Below are 21,199 nucleotides of genomic sequence, written 5' to 3' on the forward strand. Positions count from 1 at the left end.
GTCTTGCAGGGTTAACAGGAGTTGAATGGGATGACTCCGTGCCTCAGTGACTGGTCTGCCCTTCCAGGACCTGTCAATGAGCCAGACTGGCTGTGCTGTCATCAGCAGTGCCCTGGAATGCTGCGGACTCACCCCAGAGGGTTGGCTCAGTTCTGATCTGCTGACAAACATGTCAAATTGGAGCCAGTTCACCTCCAAGCAGACCTGCTTACCTCCCCCAAGGAGGATAATCACTCGTTGGTCATTTGATATCTGACAAGTGTGGGTTTCAGCCCTCCCTAGATGGATGGCAGTACTAGGAACTCCCTGCGAGCTTCCTGGTGGAATAACCCCTCACCCCGAAACACACATACACACACGCACACGCGCAAAGCTGAGGTGTTAACACAATAAAGGGAAAATGGAAAGGAATATTCAAATGCCCTCCTCGCCGGTCTCCCCTCCACTAACATTTATAAAATCCAAGTCATACAAAAATCTGCCGCCCGCATTCTTACCCGCACCAAACTCCACTCCCCGATTACCCCAGTCCTTGCCAGACTGCACTGGCTGCCTGTTCCAGAGAGGATCGACTTCAAGATCCTCACCCTTGTCTTCAAATCTCTCCACTCCTCTGCACCCCCCTACCTCTTTGACCTCCTCTCTCCTCACAACAGTGGCCGTTGCCTTCGTTCCACCGGGTCTGGCCTCCTCTTTGTCCCCTGAGTCCTCCACTCCACCCTCGGAGGCCGTGCTTTCAGCTACTATGCCCTGAGGCTCTGGAACTCCCTTCCTCACTCCCTTCGCCTCGCCCCCTCTCTTCCCATTTTCAGGTCTCAGCTGAAGACCTTTCTTTTCGACCGCGCCTTTTGAACACCTTCCCCCCCCACCCCCCGGCTCGACCCCGGGATCGTTACTGTAAAGCGCTCTGAGACACCGTCCGGAGTGGAGGACGCTATATAAATCCAAGTTGTTGTTGTTGTTGAATGAATCTTTCCTATTAAAAACAAATCTACAATAAGGGACATAATAATAATTCTTATCAAAACATAAAATACTGCAGATCCTGGAAATCTGAAACAAAAACAGAACGACAAAGGGTCGTGGACCCGAAACATTGACTAATTTTCCCTTCTCCATATATGCTGCCTGACCTGCTGTGTTTTCCCAGCTCTCTGTTTTTGTTTGTTAATAATCCTTATATTTGATATAGCACCTTATCACGTTGATGAGAAGTCTCAAAGCGCTTCACAGAATATATTGTAAAGTGAATTGACTTTTCTGGGCGAAATGCGGCAGCCAATTGTGCACAGCAGTGTGCCACAAACGGTTGTGAATTGGCTAACCAAATCATTATATTTTTTTGGAGGGATTATTACCTCTAGAAAGTGATCCGCTACCCTCTTCCTGTGGCGTAGTGTCTTGGAGCACTTAACAGAGGCAGGGGAGAGAGGGGAGATGATCATAAGCACACTCAAAGAGGAAGGTGTTCAAGTGTGATCTGAACACAGGCAAGAAGGGGCAAAACAAAGGGATACAGAGCCTTTCATTTTGGGAGGGGATTGTCTCAAAGTGTTTCACAGGATACACTATATAGTGTAATAACTGTATATTTTGTGGGCAAGAAATATAACTTCAAAATTAGAACCAATTTAATACCTACTGATGTTTTCTCTCTCTCACCTGTTAAGCTTACGTGTGTTGCTGCCTTAGAAAATAAATCCAGAAAATATTTCTTCACACAAAGCTTGAGAATATAGAATACACAACTCTGAAATGCCAAGCTTCAGAATTGACTGAGGTGCTTAAAAGAGAGATAAACGGGGACATTGTTTGGAAAGTGAAGGTATTAAAGGGATATAGAGGAATAGGGAGGAAGTGGATTAAAAACATAAAGAGCCATGGTCAGGCAACATGAATAGTCTGCTCCTGTTCAGATGGCACTGATGAACCTAATGATGTTTTCTCTCTCTCTCTCTCAGGTGTTAAGCTCACCTGTGTAAGTTTTTATAACACTATCCTAGAGAACTGAACTTGCTCCAAGGTGACATGTCTGACAATGGAATGTCGTAATCGAGAAAGGCCTTCAGCCTTTCTGCCCTCACTCTCTGAAACTCCATCCCAGAGCCCCTCACCCTTTCCCTCACCTACTTCAAGGTCCATCTCGAGAACTTGCTGTTTGACCGTGCCATTTGTCATCCTCTCTCCATCCTCCTTGACCTCCACTCCTTTTGAATTCAACCCCTAGCTCGGGTGCAAAGTCTAGACTGTCCAGCATCTTGGGGATCTTCCTGATGTGAAAGGCGCTGTGTAAAAGCAATTTGTTGTTGTTGTGGTTGGCTTGGATACTCTTAAGCACAGTGATGGGTGTCCGCATGTGTCCGACACTGGGCTGACCTAAAAATAGTTTTAATGTCATTCTAGTGTATGCATAATAATAATAATAATATTCCTTGCATTTGATATAGCACTTTTCACGTCTTCTAAATGTCCCAAAGCGCTTCACAGAATATACTGTAAAGTGAATTGACTGTATATTTGTGGGCGAACGCAGCAGCCAATTGCGCACAACAATGTCCCACCACAAACAGTCGTAGATTGAAAATGACCAATTTATTATTGTTTTGTTTTTTTGGAGGGATTAGTATCAGGCGTGTGGCGTAAGGAAACTTGCCCAAGGTTTCGCCCTGACTTGCCTGGAATTGAACTCAGGTCTCTCGCTTACAAAGTGAGTGCTCTAACCACTGAGCTACAGGACTCCACGTCCTTCATTTGCATAACAAATCAGTGTTACAGTGAATGATTTGTGTGCAGATTAATAGCTTTATTTGTGTGTGGATTTTAATGAGGTTGATTCGCGTTTGCATAGGATGTTAGCACAGCAGATGTTTTTGCATGTGTGTGTCTGTGTGTGTAGTGTGTGTGTGTACAGGGTGTTCACAAAGTCCTGTTACCCCCCTGTATTTTTTCTTACAATTAATTTTTATTTTTTATTTATCTGCCATGAAAATGGTGGGGGCTCACATACACTGATCCTCTGGAAGTCTAAATACTTGTACTGAATACAATTAGTACTTCTAAATACAAAAACAACAAATTACATTTGTAGAGCACCTTTCATGTCGGGAGGACGTCTCAAGGCGCTGGACAGTTAGGGATTTGGACCCGAGCAGGGGGTTGGGATCAGGAGGGGTGGAGGGCCGGGAAGGTAGGGATAGGAGGGTGGCCGAATGCATGGTCGAAGAGGAGGGTCTTGAGATGTGCCTTGAAGGAGGCAAAGGAGGCAGCGAGGAGAAGGGACTGTGGGATGGATTTCCAAAGGGTGGGGACAGAAAGGCTAAAGGCATGACCGCCAAAGGTGGGGCAGGCTGCGCAGGGGTCATGCAACAGGCTGAACGGGGTGTGCGGAGAAGTTGATATGGGTTAAGCAAGTCACAGAGGTAGACAAGAGACAACAACTTGTATTTATATAGCGCTCTTCACACAGGGTAGCGTCCCAGAGCGTTTGACAGTGGCGGAGTCTGACCGTGAGCGGAGGGGTGGTGGGGGGGGGGGGGGGGGGCGCGGGGGAGAGGGATTGGGGAGGTGACCCTACACATAATCCAAAAGGAAGCTGTTTAGGCTGGATTCGAAAGTGGGGAGGGAGGGAGGGAGGGAGGGAAGGAGGGGGCGAGGCGGAGGGATTGAGGGAGAAAGTAATTGCACCAATGTACAAACACACAGTGAAATACAATCATCATTATTCTTCCAGACGTTTCAGTTGTTGCAGTGCACTGTGTGTAAAACAAAACACCACGACCATGGTGGGGGGGGGGGGGGTAACAGGACTTTGTGAACACCCTGTGCAGTGAAGCCCGTGGCGCTGACACAGCGGTGCTGCAGGGACACTGGGTTGAGTTGAGTGTTGCAGACTCCGCCTAATCCCTGTCTGTGGGGGAGGAGGAGGTTTCCTCGATTTTTTTTTCCTCTTCTCACAAAAGATCCGCCCCGAGAGCCCAGATCTGTGAGAGTGTGTGTGTGAGTGAGAGTGTGTCCTGCAGCACCTCCTCCAAACCCCCCGTCCCTTGAATTTCCTTGCGATCCCTTGGTTTCCAGCCGCTCCCTCCCTCCCTCCCTCCCAGAGCTGCTAAAGCATGTTTTATGAATGAACCTTTCAGCTCAGAGGAGATCTGCAAAACCCGAGAGGCAGAGACTCGCGTTGGGCTGCAATCAGAGAGAGAGAGAGAGAGAGAGACTGCTTCCGAATACTAAGATTTATCTCTTTTTATATATATATATATATATATATTCGGTCACACTGGATGCAAACATCAACAGGAAGGTGCAGATCGCCTGGTGTTGCTGACAGACTCTGGGTCCCCTCTTTTGGACCTCACCTGCAGGAGGGAGCGAGTGGCAAAGGTGAGGGCACAAGGGCTGAGCTTTTGGCGATCGGATAATAATAATAATAATAATCCTTGCATTTGATATAGCGCTTTTCACGTCGGGAGGACGTCCCAAAGCGCTTCACAGAACACACTGTAAAGTGAAGTGATGCGATCAATAAGGATCGGTCGATGGCCAAATGTCTCGCTGGGCCCCCGTCTGGGTTTTGTCTGTAGTGATCTCAGTTGGATTGTGTGTTCTACTTTGGAGAGGAAAAGAAAAAAGATCTCTGTTTAATGTGGAGCAGCAGCAGCACTGCTGGAGGTCGGGGGTGTGTGTGTGTCAGTCAGTCAGTCAGTCAGTCACAGTCAGTCAGTCAGGACCGCGATAGGAACAGATGGGGAATTGAATGGTGGTTTGTTTTCCTCTCTCCTCCACATCGGTTCAGCTCGTGGTTTCCCTGTGCAATGTGCAATGTGTGGGGGGGATCTGGACCAGAAGATAACGATGTGTGTGTGTGTGTGTGTGGAGGGGAGATGGCGTTACAACCCCCCCCCCCCCCCCCCCACACACACACACACACACACACCTGCTGGTTACGAGGGATCGCTTCATTCCCCACTGCTTTGCTGCACAGAATGAGCCACACAAGGCAGGGAATGTGCCCTCCACTAAACCCTCTCTTGCAAGAGCTCCTTGTGGCTCTGGTCCTCCACCCCATGAATACTATATATTGCAATATATTGATATCGTATAATCACCATCAATACTCCAGATGCAATGCCAGTAAATCGTCCCTACTTTGCACCATGTATTAGATCGATCCACCTGCTTGTGTGTGGCTGAATAGTATGTGTGTGTGTGTGTGTGTGAGATGTTAGTGTGTGTGCCTTTACAGAGCTTATTTTATTATACATTTTCTAAACAGGATCCTGCCCACATCTGTCTTGCGACACCTGCATTTTCATCTCGTTCCTACCTTTCCTCCCCCCCCCCCCCACAGCCATCCCCATCCGCATTCCCCTTACTCTCGTTTACTGTAAGAAGGTTTTTTTTGTCTTAATACTCAGGAATCCCTGTTGCAACACTCCGGAAGAGATGCAAAGTGAACGTGAATGTTGAGTGCTGGCAGGCAGGGCTTGGGAGAGAGATTTGCTCTCATTCCTGGCGTCGTTTTGCTGTTACCTCATAGGTGATGAAAGCCAACAATGTTCACCCAGTCTCCGGAGCTCTACCTGACTCCCAAGAAGCCACCCAGATCTCTTGCTCTGAACCCCCAATTATTTGCCCCCCTCCGCCCCCCCACCCCCAGACTGTACTCTAATATTACTACTAATAATAATCCTCGCATTTGATATCGAGCCTTATCGCCTCTACGAAACCTCTCGAAGCGCTTCACAGAATATGCTGTAAAGTGATTCGACTGTGTATGTTGTGGGCGAAACCCGACAGCCAATTGCGCCACAATTGAGCCACAAGCAGTCATGGATTGAGTGATCAAATCCATATTATTTTTGAAGGGATTTTTACTCCCGGAAAAGCGATCCGCCAACCTCCTAGCAATCAGGCACCTACTTACTGCTAGGTAAACAGAGGCGCACGGAGTAAGGAAATTCGCCTACGGTTCACTCTGCCCGGGAATTGAATCTGAGTCCTTTCACTTGGAGGCGAGAGCGCTAACCACTATGCTAAGGGAGTCCATTGTGAACTGTATAGAGAAGACTCCTTTACAAAGCCCCCTGTCTCGCTCTGTGGATTGGGTGAGTCCTGGACTTGGTCACTAGGTGGAACAGTTCATCTCGGTTGAGGGGACAGCCTGCTTGTGTCCCAGGCAGGTTTTTTCTGGGTGTTTTGCTTCACCAGGCGGGGACACAGAGCCACCTCACTGTTAGTGATCCCACGGCCCCTTTTATATACTGTACTATACTGCGGCACTGCCCATGTAAACAGAGACTCCAAATGATGTGTTGATTAAGCCTATATCCTGCCTGGAAAGGAGAAGGAAACGACATCAGGAGCAAGGCAGTGTTTTTTTGGCAAGATATTCCTTGACATAGATTACAGAGGCAGGGTCACGTAGGTAAATTGCCTTCCTTCTCTCACATAACACAATGGCACATGGTTACGTCACTCATGTTTGTTTAAATTAACAATTCTTTTAAAAGAAGTGCACTGTGCAAGTTTGCATTGTAGCAGTTACACCCATGGCCTGCAACTAGGCAGCAGCGTTTGTGAGTAGACTGTTTTATTATTAATTATAATACAGTAAACCTCAAATAAGTTGTATCAGTTGGGATCATACATATAATATGACTCATGCAACAACAACAACAACAACAAGATTCCATTTATAAAGCGCCTTTCACGTCAGGAGGACGTCCCAAAGTATGAGTATGTATGTATGCAATGTCCCCAAAACAAACATGAGTGACGTAACCATGTGCCATTGTGTTATGTGAGAGAAGGAAGGCAATTTACCTACGTGACCCTGCCTCTGTAATCTATGTCAAGGAATATCTTGCCAAACTCATGCAAAGTATGAGTTATGTTAAACTTGCATAGAATATAAACTCTTGAAAGGACTTGGGCAGATATACAACTTAGGCGATTATACAATTTATACAGATCAGATTTAAACAAGTTTTACTATACTATTAATTGGTAGTGAATGCAGCAGCCAATTTACACACAGCAATGTCCCACAAATAGCCATCGAGTGAATCATAAATTTTATTTGTTCGCTAAGAACTGAGCTGGTCTGAAAACATCAGAATGAGACACTGATGATCAAAATATCTACTTTTAGCTTACTTTGCTTCACCACAGCTAACAAGTTAGGCTATGATGATAGCCTTGATTTCCTACAAATACAGTGTGTTAGACTTTACAGTAAAATTCTCTGAAGCTTTGAGACTTCTCAACAATGTGATAGGGTACAATATCAGTTTAGCTAAGTGGTAGCTCTCTCGGTAGTGGTAGCAGTGCTGGGTGTGTTGCATTGTCAGAGGTGCCATCCTTTGGTTGAGACGTTAAGCCAAGATCCCATCTGCCCTGTTCACATGGATGCAAAAGATCCCATGGCACCATATCATAAGAGAAGAGAGATTCTCTCAGTGTCCTGGCCAACAATCTCCCAAATAAAATTGGTCACTCCCTCCGTGGCTGTTTGGGGGACATTGCTATGTGCAACTGGCTGCCGCGTTTCATCCACAAAAGACACAGTCAATCCACTTTACAGTATATCCTGTGAAGCGCTTTGAGATGATAAGGCGCTATATCAAATGCAAGTATTATTATTATTATTATGAAGGGTGATTATAATATAATATGGAAGTTCACTGTTGCAAATATAATAATAATCCCTGAATTTGATATAGTGCCTCATCTTGTTATTGAACCATCTCAACACGTTTTACTATAACATAGTGACTGTGTGTCCATAGGCTAACGTGGCAGACAATTTGCACCTAGCAATGACCCATAAACAGCCATGAAATGATAATCAATTTTATTTGTGGGATTGTTGGCCAGGAGAAACTTCCTTCCTTTGTTGAAATTGTGCTGCAGGATCTTTAACATTGACCTAAATAGGCAGATGGGACTTCGGTTTAACATCTCATCTGAAGGTTGGCAAAACTGCATTAGAGTGTTAGCCTACAATGAGCTCAAAGTTGCAATGTGGGGTTTGAACCCACACCGTTCTGACTCAGGGATGAGAGTGTTATCAACTGAGCCAGACTGACATGTGTGTGGAGAGTGAATTCTGAGCTTCAGAACATTTGGCCGAAACATTGTTGGTTACAGGTCCCAGAAGAGCTGGGAACAATCTGATTAAGAGTCTCACAGGAGAAGCATAATGGGACAATACCTCAGGATATTTATTTAGCTTGTATTAAATGGTAGTTACTAGCACAGAAAACAAGCCTAAAAACAAGCACAACGTAAGCTTTGCTCTCTCAACGCTGTGAAAGTGTGATGGGACTTCTGATCTGTGATTGGAAGCAGAAGCTATAAGCTATGCTATGAAACTTTTTTTACATCATATAATTTATCACCTACTAATGGTATTTGGCCATTACAGGATTAATAAAGCTCAAGGACATTTCTTTACTTAGGCATGTGTCCAAGTTCATCATAATGAGGAATGCTCTTCACTGACATTCCTCACCATCATGTGGAGTCGTCTTGAACAGCTAGGATACCCAGTATCAGCATCAGGCTTACACATAGCCCTGTCTGGTACTTGCAAAGTAAAACACTACAGTAATACTCCATTATCTACAGAAGTGTCAGCCCAACTCATAACTTTACTCCCTGTTGTGCCTGTACAACAAGAACAACTTGCATTTATATAGTGTCTTTCATGCAGGATAGTGTCCCAGAACACTTGACAGTGGCAGAGCATGACGCCAAGCCTGGTCGGAAGAGCAAGATCTTCAGGCATAATCTGAAGATGGGGAAGGAAGTGACAACAACAACAAGAAGATTACATTTGTATAGGCGGGAAGAGGGCTATTCCTGAGTTTCGGGGCATGGTGGCTGAAAGTGCAGCCACTGATGGTGGAACAGAGGGCATGAGGGACATGAGAAGGCTGGAGCCAGTCGAGCGGAGGCAGTGGGTAGTGGGTTGGGGGTAAGCAGGTTGGAGAGGTAGGGAGGTGCCAGGGCATGAAATTTTATAGCTATCTCACCTCATAGGCACATTATGAAATCAAGTAGCGTAGTAGTACAATCAAGAGGACTCGGGTTTGATTCATAGAATCATACAGCACCGAGGGAGGCCATTTGGCCCATCGTATCTGTGCTGGTTCTTTGAAGAGAGCTATTCAATTCAATCCCATTCCCCTGCTCTCTTCCCATAGCCCTGCAAACTTGTCCTCCCTAAATAATTATCTAATTCTCTTAAAAGTTGTTATTGAATTGGCTTTCAGCACCCTTTTTGGCAATGCATTCCAGATCAAATCGCGACAGCCGATTGCTGTGTGAAAAAATTCTCCTCACCTCCACTCTTTCTTTTAATAACTATTTGAAATATGTGTCCTCGGGTTACTGACCCACCCGCCAGTGGAAATAGTTTCTCCTTGTTCACCCTATTGAATCCCCTCATAATTTTGAAAACTTCTATTAAGTCTCCTCTTAACCTTCTCTGCTCCAAGGGCTTAACCTTCTCTGCTCCAAGGAGAATAATCCTAGATTCCCAGACAGGGTGAGATTTTGGGCAAGTTTCCTTACTCCACACACTTCTGTTCAAGCAGTAAGTAGGAACCCGGTTGTTAGTCTATTGGTGGATTGCTGTCCCGGTGTAATGATCCCTTCAAAAAAATGGTCACTCAATGCACGTATGTAGAACACTGCTGTGTGCAATTGGCTGTCACTTTTCACTCACAAAATATACGCTATATCAAATGTAAGGATTAGTGCAAAATACAGTCAATTCACTTTACAAAATCCTGTGAAGTGCTTTAAGACATCTCAACAATGTGATAAGGCACTATATGAAATGTAGGGATTATTATTACTATTGTGTATTTATTGAGATAAAATGGACACATGCTCACATATGTACAGCATCCAAATGTGTTGATGTATGTATAGTGATCCTGAGCCTGTGGAGTCCTGTAGCTCAGTGGTTAGAGCACTCGCTTTGTAAGCGAGAGACCCGAGTTCAATTCCAGGCAGGGCGAAACCTTGGGCAAGTTTCCTTACTCCACACGCCTAATAATAATCCCTCCAAAAAACAAAAACAATAATAAAAATTGGTCATTTTCAATCCATGACTGTTTGTGGGACATTGCTGTGCGCAATTGGCTGCCGCGTTCGCCCACAAATATACAGTCAATTCACTTTACAGTATATTCTGTGAAGCGCTTTGGAACATCCTCCCGACGTGAAAAGCGCGATATCAAATGCAAGGTTTATTATTATCATTATTATTTAGTCTCCTTTCCCTGGAGATCAGCAGTAGGGTTCCTAACCCAGATCAACTAAATCAGCACAGAGCCAGGGAGCGGGGTAGGAACATTTCTAGTGTGTCTGGCTCAGTCAGCTACTGGCCAGCCACACACTGAGTCAATCATCCGCGAAGCACTTTTCATGACTTTAATCAGTCTTGTGAATCTCTAGAGGAGCCAACTCCTTCAGGCGACAAAAAAATCTATTTAGAATAAGCTGTGTTATTAAGAGGAATCCTTAAGGAAGTAAAGTGAGTTTGTCTATTCATTGCAATATCATACATTGTGCACGTCTTGTAACACAATGGTCCAGGAATGCAGCTTTATGAGGTGTGAAGAGAGGGTTTGTAGGAATATTCTGCTGTGTGTGGAGATCTGAGAAGGTGATGCTAATGAACACTTGGGTTTACAATACACAACACAACCTTGGCAGATCACTTGTTAAAAGCACTTGAATAGTTTCTTTGGGTGGAAGTCTTAGTGGCGAGAGATTAAAGTGAAGCACACGGAGCATTTTAGCAAACAGATAGTGTGCAGCAAGCAAGCTTTACTTGTAAAGAAGACATTGTTATAGCCAGTCTGATTAATGTTTGGAAGATAATGTATCTGGCTCCCCGCACCTTCGTAACATCGCCCGACTCCGCCAGTACCTCACCCCTCAGGCAGCTGAAACTCTTGTTCATGCCTTCATCACCTCCAGGCTCAACTATGCAAATGCCCTGCTTGTCGGCCTTCCCAACTTCTCCCTCCACAGGCTGCAGATAATCCAGAACTCTGCAGCCCATGTCCTCTCCCGCACCAAACTCTGTGACCCCATCTCCCCCACTCTCGCCCGACTCCATTGGCTCCCTATCCTTCAGAGGATCTAGTTCAAGATCCCGGTCCTCACCTACAAAGCCCTCCATGGCCTCGCCCCACCCTACCTCTGTGACCTCGTAACACCCAACCAACCCGCCCGCTCCCTCCGCTCAGCCGGCTCCGGGCTGTTCTACGTCCCCCAACCCACCCACCTCACCATTGGCGGGAGAGCCTTCAGCCAATCTGCACCCAACCTCTGGAATCTCATCCCCCAGTCACTCTGCCTCGCCCCCCCTCCTTAGCCTCCTTCAAGTCCCGCCTCAAGACCCTCCTCTTTGACCATGCTATCGGGCACCCCCCTTCCCCTCCCCTCCCTTACCCCCCCAATCCCAACTCGGGTCTGAAATGCTATACTCTGTCCAGCGCCTTGGGACATCCTCCCAACGTGAAAGGCGCTATACAAATGTAATCTTGTTTTTTCTGATTCACCAGTTGCCTCCTCACAATGTGCTGTTGAGCAAGCTCTCCCCTCCCTGACTTCATTAACCAGCAGCGTGAGGATGTCAATTACATTGTGTGCATTTGTGGGGTCGTGACCAATTTCTCTTAATGCTATTTTCTGCCTGTTCCCCCCCCCCCACCCCCTCTCTCTCTCTCTCTCTCCATCTGTTGAACGCCTCTTTAAAAAGCGATGGTGCAATCCAGGTTTTTAAAAGATATATTAAAAAAGTATTTCACGGGATCAATGTGATTGGTGTGAAGTTTGAAAAGTAGCAGTGTTGAAATGAGCCCATTTTGTTGCATAACATGTGGGTTTGGTTGCAACAAGGCGTTTCATGAGTGCAATGCTGGGTGTGTGTATACATATGCATCTGTGTGTGTAATATGTACGTATACCTCCATCCCACAGTCCCTTTGCCTCACCCCGTCCCTTACCTCCTTCAAGGCATGGATCAAGATCTTCCTTTTCAATCACGTGTTTGGTCACCATCCTATCCCCACCCTCCCTGTACTCCATCCCCCCTGATCCCAAGCCCCTGCTCAGGTCCAAATCCCTCACTGTCCAGCGCCTGAGGTCTTCCTGACATGAAAGGAGCTATATAAATGTAGTCTGTTGTTGTGTGTGTGTGTGTATGTATATATATACTGTATCTATATACTGTATGTGTCTTGTGTTCTCCACTTATCTCCCACTTGGCTGACAGCCAGTGGCTCCTCTGGTTACTGCTGTATCAGATCTGGGTGTTCCGAGTCCAGTACAGAAATCTGATCTCTGAATGTGCTACAGCTGCAGATCATCCTGAACTCTGCAGCCCATATCCTCTCCCGCACCAGGTACCATGATCCTATCTCCCCCATCCTCGCCCGGCTCCACTGGCTCCCCATCGCTCAGAGGATACAATTCAAGATCCTGATCCCTGCCTTTAAAGCCCTCCATGGCCTCGTTCCTCCCTACCTCTGTTACCTCCTAATCCCCTACCAACCTGTCTGCTCCCTCTGCTCAGTGGGCTCCTGCCTACTTCACGTCCCCCGCCTCACCTGCCCCAATATTGGCTGACGGACTTTCAGCCTCTCTGCCCCCATTCTCTGGAATTCCATCCCACAGTCCCTCCGCCTCCACCCTCTCTTGCCTCCTTCAAGACCCGTCTGAAGACCCTCCTTTTCGACTGTGTCTTGCTCACCCTCCTACCCTCCCTGTCCTCCACCCTTCCCGATCCCGACCTCCAGCTCGGGTCCAAATCCCTGACTCTCCAGCACCTTGGGATATCCTCCCCACGTGAAAGGCGCTTTACAAATGTAATTTTGTATTGTACGCTCTCAGGCTGAGAAACTCTTGACCGTGTCTTTCACAGTGGCTTCCTGCAGCTGCTCGCTGCCTGTCACACTCGTGGAGGGACATCAGCCTCACCCTTTCCTGCTGCTAATGCGTTAATAATCAAAGGACAAGGATGGGTAAACATGGGTTTAGAGTACAAATGCAGTGGGAGAGAAGTAGCATTTGCAGTATCTTCTAATTGTACTTGTCTGTAAAGGAATTGTTAACCTGGACCATGTTGTTGGGTAGTTGATGGTTATGATTACTGACAGCCAGCGGAGGTGTTCATTGACCCTGGGAGAGACCACTAAGAAATGAATTAGGCTGTGTACATATATACACACACACATTTTGCCCACAAACCACAGTCAATCCACTTTACAGTATATCCTGTGAAGCGCTTTGAGACAGCTCAATGGCGTGATAAGGCCCTATATCAAATGCAGGAATTTTGATTATTATCATTTAATTTGACCCAGTATCGTTAGCTGTTTATATTTAGTCAGTGTGAGCACTGGGCACTGTTGACAGTGTGTTACTACTCTTTAGCTTCAGCGGTGGGTGTGAAAAGCCCCGCATGGGAGCTCCCAGCACAGCAGGTGGTAGCACCCAAGAGCTCAGGCCTTTTCAACAATCTACCTTGCTGTTCCACTCACCACAAGTGCTGCGTCAGAAGCATCTTAACAGCTCGCTGTGGAATGTGGCACCCAGAGGCAATTTGAAGTGTTAATTACAGAAAATTGTGATTGTGCGGAGAAATTATTGACGGTGTAGGTAGAAAAATATTCCGGGTGTTGTTCTCCCCGCAACTGAGATCATGCACATGTGCTATTTTTGACTCAACTAGATTCCGCATTGCCTCTCCCTGTTGTGGAGTGAAGGTAGTGGTTTGATAGCTATTAATCATTTTTTGACTTATTGTTCAGAATTTTGACCTCTACTGCTTCACCATCTGCTTTCTCTCTTGTCCTGAATCATTGGTGCTTGGTATGGACAGCCCACTCCAGTGACTGCTTATTGCGCATGAGCCTGGACAGCCAGTGTCAGCGGGCTACTTAAATGAGGGAATGGCATCTATCATAGTTGAGCTAGATCCCATCCTCACCAAACATGCACACATCACATGTACACACCACACATATACATCATAAACACACTGCATATACACATTGCACATACACCACACACACACACACACACACACAGATCACTTATATACACTGCACATATGCATCACACACCGCACATACTATCAAATCCTGAAATTTCACTCCATTGTTAGTAGGGCCTGCTAATAGGTGAAAAAAATAAATTAAGTGCAGTTAATATTGCTTTTTTAAAAATCTGATTGGGGAGTGGAGTAATTAAAACTCTGCACAATTTTTATTAATGCAAGTTAGGAACAGCAGAGAATCTGTGAATCTCTGGACTATAATGAGGCTGGAATGCAGGCAATAGATGCTAACATGTCACAAAAGTCACTTCACAAGATCGGCCCAATTGATTTCTCCCTGTCAGAATACCAGCCCTACTTACGGTCTTCCCATTGCAGCCTAAGGATGTTTCTTAAATGAGTCCATTGTCTGAGGAAAAAAAGGTGCTTGGTTGACCTTTCATCATTGCTTTCCAACCAGACGGTGGGGCATTGTTAATTATGTTTAATTCCTTGTTGGTTTTAATAACAATAATCCTTGCATGCTCCTTATCACATCATTGAAATGTTTTAAAACGCTTCACAAGATATTTGGCTGCTTGTGGCTGTTGGTTGTGAGACATCTCTATGGCTGTTTGTGGGACACTACTGTGTGCAACTGGCTGCTGCGTTTCGCCCACAAATAAACAGTCAATTCACTTTACAGTATATTCTGTGAAGCGCTTTGAGACGTCCAATAATGCAAGGATTATTATTACCTATTATATACTGTGAAGTGGATTGACTGGTATATTTTGTGAGCAAAACGCGGCAGCCAGTTGCACACAGCAACGTCCCACAAATAGCCATAGAGTGAGTGACCTATTTTATTTAGGGGATTGTTGGCCAGGACCCTGAGAGAAACAATGCCGGGAAAAACACCACTTGAATGTGGTGAGTGAAGGGGAAGGGTGGAGCTGTAGGTTTTGGGGAGAGGTAGTGTAAGAAGGTTGGAGAGGTAGGGAGGTGCTGGGGCATTAAATGATTTGAAGGTGAGTGTGGGGATATTGAAATCGATTCATCACACAGTCATTACTCTCTACAGTAAATTCTGTGAAGCGATTTGAGACCTTTCAATGACCGATAAAGGGTTATATCATTACCAAGGATTATTAGAATCAGTACAGCTCAGGTTGGACTAGAATTTGGTTGTTTCTTGCAGGTAGATGTATTTTCAATCGTTAAACTTGTAACCACCGATTCTCTGTGCATTCTTTAGTCCTGAGGTCAGCAAACAAAATACATTTCTTAATTGAATATTTCTTGATTTATCAAGAAAAAACTGGAAACAAAACAATGATGTTAAACAGAACTCCAGAACTCGCCTAGACTAGTGTGAATATTTGGGGGGGGGAATGGGGGGGCGCTTCTTGATGGCCCTGTGAGCCACTTTCGGACAGTGAGCCATAGATTGGCCAGCACTGCTCTAGTCTAATAGCCGTATCTGCTCTCACTTTCTGCCGAGTAATCTTTCTGCACTGTTCGGCACTCAGTGAAATGCTCTGGCTCATCCAGCACCAGGCATGCCTGCCTTGAGGAAGATTGGGTGACGTCTGAATCCGTGTTTGTTTTGTTTTCTCTGTGTTGTTTGCTGCTAGGTCACTAAAATTCATCACAGAATCTGGTTCAAGTAGTGAATCACCATTGGCACATGAGCCTGAGCTCGTGACCCAGCAACAGAACGGCTGTACTTTGGGGATTATTACACTATGTGTTTTGGGCTCTGGTCCACATGTGCTTTAATAGTGGAACTCCTTCCTTCAGTCAATTTCTGAAACCAGAAGGCTGCTTATCGACCATCAATCTTTGCCGCCTGCCAAGTAAATCTGTACAGTACAATTTACATGTATATAACTTCTTTTATGTCAAGAGGACAACTCAAAGCACTTAACACTGCTGGCTGGGGCCCCGAGTTGGGGGTGGAGCTGAGAGACCGGCAGGGGAAAGATGACCAAAAGCATTGTCTGAAGTACACTTTGAGTTTTGCCTTGAACATGTGGGGGGAGGGAGGTAGTGAGCTGGAGGGAATCTGGGATGGAGTTGCACAGAGGGCGGCAGAGTGGTTTTAAGCCTGCCCACTGATGGTGGGACAGATAGATCGGAGGACATGAATCAGGCTGGTGCTTGCGGAGTGAAGGGAGCAGTGAAGGTTGATGGTCACAGAGATAAGGTGGGGCAAGATCATGGAGATTTAAAGGTGAGAATGAGGATCTTGAATCGATCCGCTGGGATAGGGGAGCCAATGGAGTTAACAATAATAATAATAATAATCCTTGCATTTGATATAGCGCTTTTCACGTCGGGAGGACGTCCCAAAGCGCTTCACAGAACACACTGTAAAGTGAATTGACTGTATATTTGTGGGCGAACGCGGCAGCCAATTGCGCACAGCAATGTCCCACAAACAGTCGTAGATTGAAAATGACCAATTTATTATTGTTTTTTGTTTTGGAGGGATTATTATTAGGCGTGTGGAGTAAGGAAACTTGCCCAAGGTTTCGCCCTCTGCTTGGAATTGAACTCAGGTCTCTCGCTTGCAAAGCGAGTGCTCTAACCACTGAGCTACAGGACTCCACAAAGTTGAGTGAGGATGGGGGTGATAGACTCGCAGTGCTGAAAATGAAGTGTAGGAACAGAACACACCAACATGAGGCCTTCGGCTCTCTTGTCTCCCCTTTTTTTTTATTGAACTGCAAGTCTCAGCTGTGCTGTCATAGCAAGGATTTGCAAAGCTGAGGCTATTTCTCAGGAGAAATTAGTGAGAACTGAGAATTTCTGGGCTGCACTAATACATCACTACATTCTGCATTAAATACAAGCTGATTTATTCCTGGATCAATGCCCCTATTTTGAATGAGTAATTAATTTAGCTCCCATCTGGCTTGTGGTACAAATGGACGTTAATGAATACGACCTATTATGTTACTATTGGACAGAAACGTTGAGTCTTACCGTATACTCTGGTTTATATTATTCTCCCTCCTCATCCAATTACATTCTGAAAATTCACACATATTGCCTCTCATCTATTTGTGTGTCACAAGGAACATATTAGTTGCCCCCCCTTTTCCTCCTTAAACACCATTCCCTTCCCTTCTAATTAATCTCATTCTCTTAAAGTGTTTCTAGGCATTTATTTTATGGGAAAAGAACTATAGACCATATGAGTGGATTGTATTATTATTATTGAATAGCCGTTTACCCACAAAGCAGATAGTCAAACTACATTACAAGATATCCTGTGAAGTGTTTTGGGATGTCCTCCTGATGTGAAAGCTATAAATGTAAGGATTATGATTATTATTATTATAAATAATAATTTAGAACATCATTGACATAAACTTGTCTTTGGGATTGTATATAACTCATGTAAGGAGTTTCAGTGATGTGCTGTTCTCCTAATAAGCTATTTATTTCCTATGAATCTTTAATAAATAATATTTCTTGCATTTGGTATAATGCCTTACATTGTCGAGACATCTCAAAGTACTTCACAGGATATACTGTAAAAAGGTATGATTGTATATTTTGAAGGAGAACATGGCAATAATTTGCGCATAGCAAATTGTCCCTGTACCAGCCATGCAGTGAATTACCAATTTTATGAGATTTTTTGCTAGGACACTGGGAGAGAGAAACTTGCTTCTCTTTCCGAAGGATGCCATGGGGTCTTTAATGTCCACCTAGACAGAGAGGTGGGATCTCAGTTTAACGTATCATCCAAAGGAAAGCAACTCCGCCAATGTAATGCACCCCCAGCATTGCATTGGAGTGTCATTAGATTATAATGGGTTCCAAGTCCCGACGTGAGCCTTGAAAATCAAAATCTCCTGACTCAGAGATAAGAGTGCTACCACTGAGCAGGCTTTCTCCAGAGTAATGCCGGAGTCTTACCCACAGATATAAAAATAGATTTTCTAACAGAATGGAATGACTCATGTAAAATTCTCAGGCTGTAACGTTTCTGGCTAAACTGCATTATCTATTGTAAATACTTGAAACAAAAAATTAGTTGATTGGGAGGGACTTGATTGATTGATTAATTAATGCTCCTGTTGCTGTGCACCAGTTTCTCATGACTGATCGGTCCCAGGATCTTAAATGAATTTTCTTGTTTGCAAGCCTGAATGTCTGTCTGCTGGCTGTTACAATTGCTCTGCTTTAAATCCGTGTCATTCCATTACCGCCCTCGCCTCCGCTAAATCATCCTTCTATTTCAAGGTAATCTTGGAGGCCAAGGTCAAGCCCAGGCTTCTCTTCTTCACCACCAACTGGCTCCTCCATCCACCCTCTCACACCTCGCCCTTCCTCTCCTCCAACTCCAACTGCGAGGAGATGCTGGATTTCCTCGATACCAAAATCAAGCGAATCTGTTCAGCCGTCTCCACCCTCCCAACCGCCACCCCCTCTCCATCTCTCTCTCACGTTCCGGGCCCTACCCATCCATCCCTCCACACCTTCGAACCTGTCTCCTACTCCTTTCTCACTGTAACCCGCATGAAGGTCACATCCTGCTCCCTCGATCCCATCCCTACCCCTCTCCTTACCTCCCTGCTCCACTTCCTCTCCCCTTACTGTCAGATCTCACCAACCTCTCCCTGTCAACTGTCACCGTTCCCACCCCCCTAAAAATAGCTGTCCTAAACAAACCTTCCCTTGACCAATCTCTGCTCATTAACTACTGTCCCATCTCCAACTTCCATTTCCTTTCCAAGATCCTTGTTGCTTCCCAGCTTCACTCTCTTGCCCACAGCATGGAAACAACCCTGGTCATGGTGACAAATGATATTTTGTCCATCTGTGACCAGGGCTCCCTCTATCTCCTCGTCCTCCTCGACCTCTCTGCTGCCTTTGACACTGTGCACCATTCTATCCTCCACCACTGTCTCTCCTCTCACCTTAACCTTCAAGATTCTGTCCTTGAATGGTTCAGATCCTATCTCTCACACCGGCTCCACCTCCACAAATTACTTCTCCTCCAACCCCCACACCGTCTTGTGGGGTATTCCTCAGGTCTCTGTCCTCGGTTCTCTCCTCTTCAACCTGTATATTCTCCCTCTTGGTGACAACATCCTCAGACATGGGGGTCAACGTCCACATGTATGCTGATGACACCCAACTTTATCTCTCTGCCTCCACCCTTGATCCCAGGTCCTCTGATTTCCTGACAGACTGCCAGTCAGACATCAAGTCCTGGATGAGAACCAACTTTCTACAATTGAGCGTCAGCAAGACCGAGGCTCTCTTGATTGGCTTGTGCCAGAGCCTCCGCACCTCAGGCACTGGCAGTATTAGTTCACCTCACCAACCCAGTCAGGAATCTGGACATCTTGTTCAACCCTCCACTGTCCTTTCTCCCCCACATCTGTGCCAGCGTCCTGCTTGTCAGCCTTCCCAACTCTTCCCTCCACAAGCTGCAGATCATCCAGAACTCTGCAGCTCGTGTCCTCCCCCGCGCCAGGTTCCGTGACCACAACACCCCCACCCTCGCCCGGCTCCACTGTCTCGCCATCCCTCAGAGGATAGAATTCAAAACCCTCGTCCTCACTTTCAAGGCTCTCTATGGTCTTGTCCCCTCCTACCTCTCCAACCTGCTGACCCCCTATCAACCTGTCCCTCCACTCAGAAGGCTTCCGGTCTGCTCCATGTCCCCCGCCCCGCCCGGCCCGCCCCGCCCCACCATCAGCTGTCGGGCCTTCAGCTTCCCTTGCCCTCACCCTCCGGAACTCCATCCCACATTCCCTTCGTCTCGCTCCCTCCCTTGCCTCCTTCAAAGTACGTCACAAGACATTCATCTTCGACTGTGCCTTCTGCCACCCTCCTATCCTCTCTGCTCTCCACTCTATCTGATCCCAACCCCAACACTTCCGCTCAGGTCCTAATCCTCGAGTGTTCAGCACCTTGGGACGTCCTTTCTACCTGAAAGGCGCTTTACAGATGTAATTTTGTATTGTATTGTACTATACTGGGAGGAGGTGGGGGTGGTTGCAAATTGCACACAATTCATCATTTTTTATTGATTGACTAAAACCTTTCATTGATTGTTGGAGCTGGTAAGAGAGCAGCGACGTGAGCTGCCAATGTCACCCGACCCAATCAATTGTAGGTACAACTTGACCTCCAGTGTAACCCGCTGATAGTATGCCTCGTGTTTAAAGACATGGCTCGGTGTGGCACTCAGTAATTGCAGCTTTGTCTGACCAGCAGTTAGAGCAGCAGGCGTGATGCTACCATTGACATTGGCACCATTTCCCCTCCCACCCCATGTGAAGTGAGAACGGACAGGATTGGACTCAGCTGTGTTGGTGCTGTAGTTGAATGACCTGGCGACCCTCACTACTGGTCTTGTCACAGGTTAGATACTGGAGGCCATCTGTGATGCTGCATCTTTAGGAAAGGAGGGGGGTAAAATTGGCAGCCCTGACACACACCACACACACACACTCACAGCGTAATAGAAATGAGGGAATACGAGGGCTCTTGTGGGCTATTTTTCAGTCTCCTAACATTAATATAATTAAAGCTAGTTGCGTGAGATCTTTTATTGATTGAGTTAAGAGTAAAACCTCAAGGTTAATTTCAGTAATTGTTTTAACTTGTTGCAGTACAGGAATGTACAGTATATGATGCTCAAGATGGCTGCATCTCACTTTCAACAATGAAATGGTTAAAAACAATACTTCCTTCCTATTGAATTCACAGCTGGGTTATTAACTGATGCAGTCTGGTAGTGCTTTGAGACCTTGTCCGGTTCTAGTCATTGTATACATCCTTTCACATACACTCACATATACATACACACAGTCACATACACATACACACACTTACATACACATACATACACTTGCATATACACACACACATGCACACACTCACATTGACATACACACATTCACATACACTCACATATACATACACACATAAATACTCATACACTCTGACACATACTCACATACACATTCACACACACTCTTTGTCTCTCTTACACACACACACACACAGCAGTGAGGGCTGCCTTCTCTTGAAGTTGCGACACACCCAGTGGAACCATTAAGCAAGAGTCGCTGACCGTTGTCACAAGCACACACACTCGTGGGA

At 45.8% G+C, this 21,199-nt stretch overlaps 1 protein-coding gene and 1 non-coding gene across 3 annotated transcripts in view; both read left to right on the forward strand.

Moving 5' to 3' along the window:
• Positions 1-4,276: 4,276 nt before the first annotated feature.
• LOC103187203 (coronin-2B) overlaps positions 4,277-21,199 on the forward strand; it is a 94,281-nt gene continuing 77,358 nt past the window's right edge. For both annotated transcript variants that reach the window (XM_007906590.2, XM_007906594.2), the window contains exon 1: positions 4,277-4,380. The gene's annotated coding sequence lies outside the window, so the exon portion shown is untranslated. The remainder of the gene's footprint in view (positions 4,381-21,199) is intronic.
• On the forward strand, positions 9,957-10,028 carry trnat-ugu. The gene has a single exon. It is a non-coding gene; the product is annotated as a tRNA-Thr (tRNA).

Source organism: Callorhinchus milii, unplaced genomic scaffold (assembly GCF_018977255.1).
Source record: "Callorhinchus milii isolate IMCB2004 unplaced genomic scaffold, IMCB_Cmil_1.0 Scaffold1, whole genome shotgun sequence".
NCBI classification, from domain to species: domain Eukaryota; kingdom Metazoa; phylum Chordata; class Chondrichthyes; order Chimaeriformes; family Callorhinchidae; genus Callorhinchus; species Callorhinchus milii.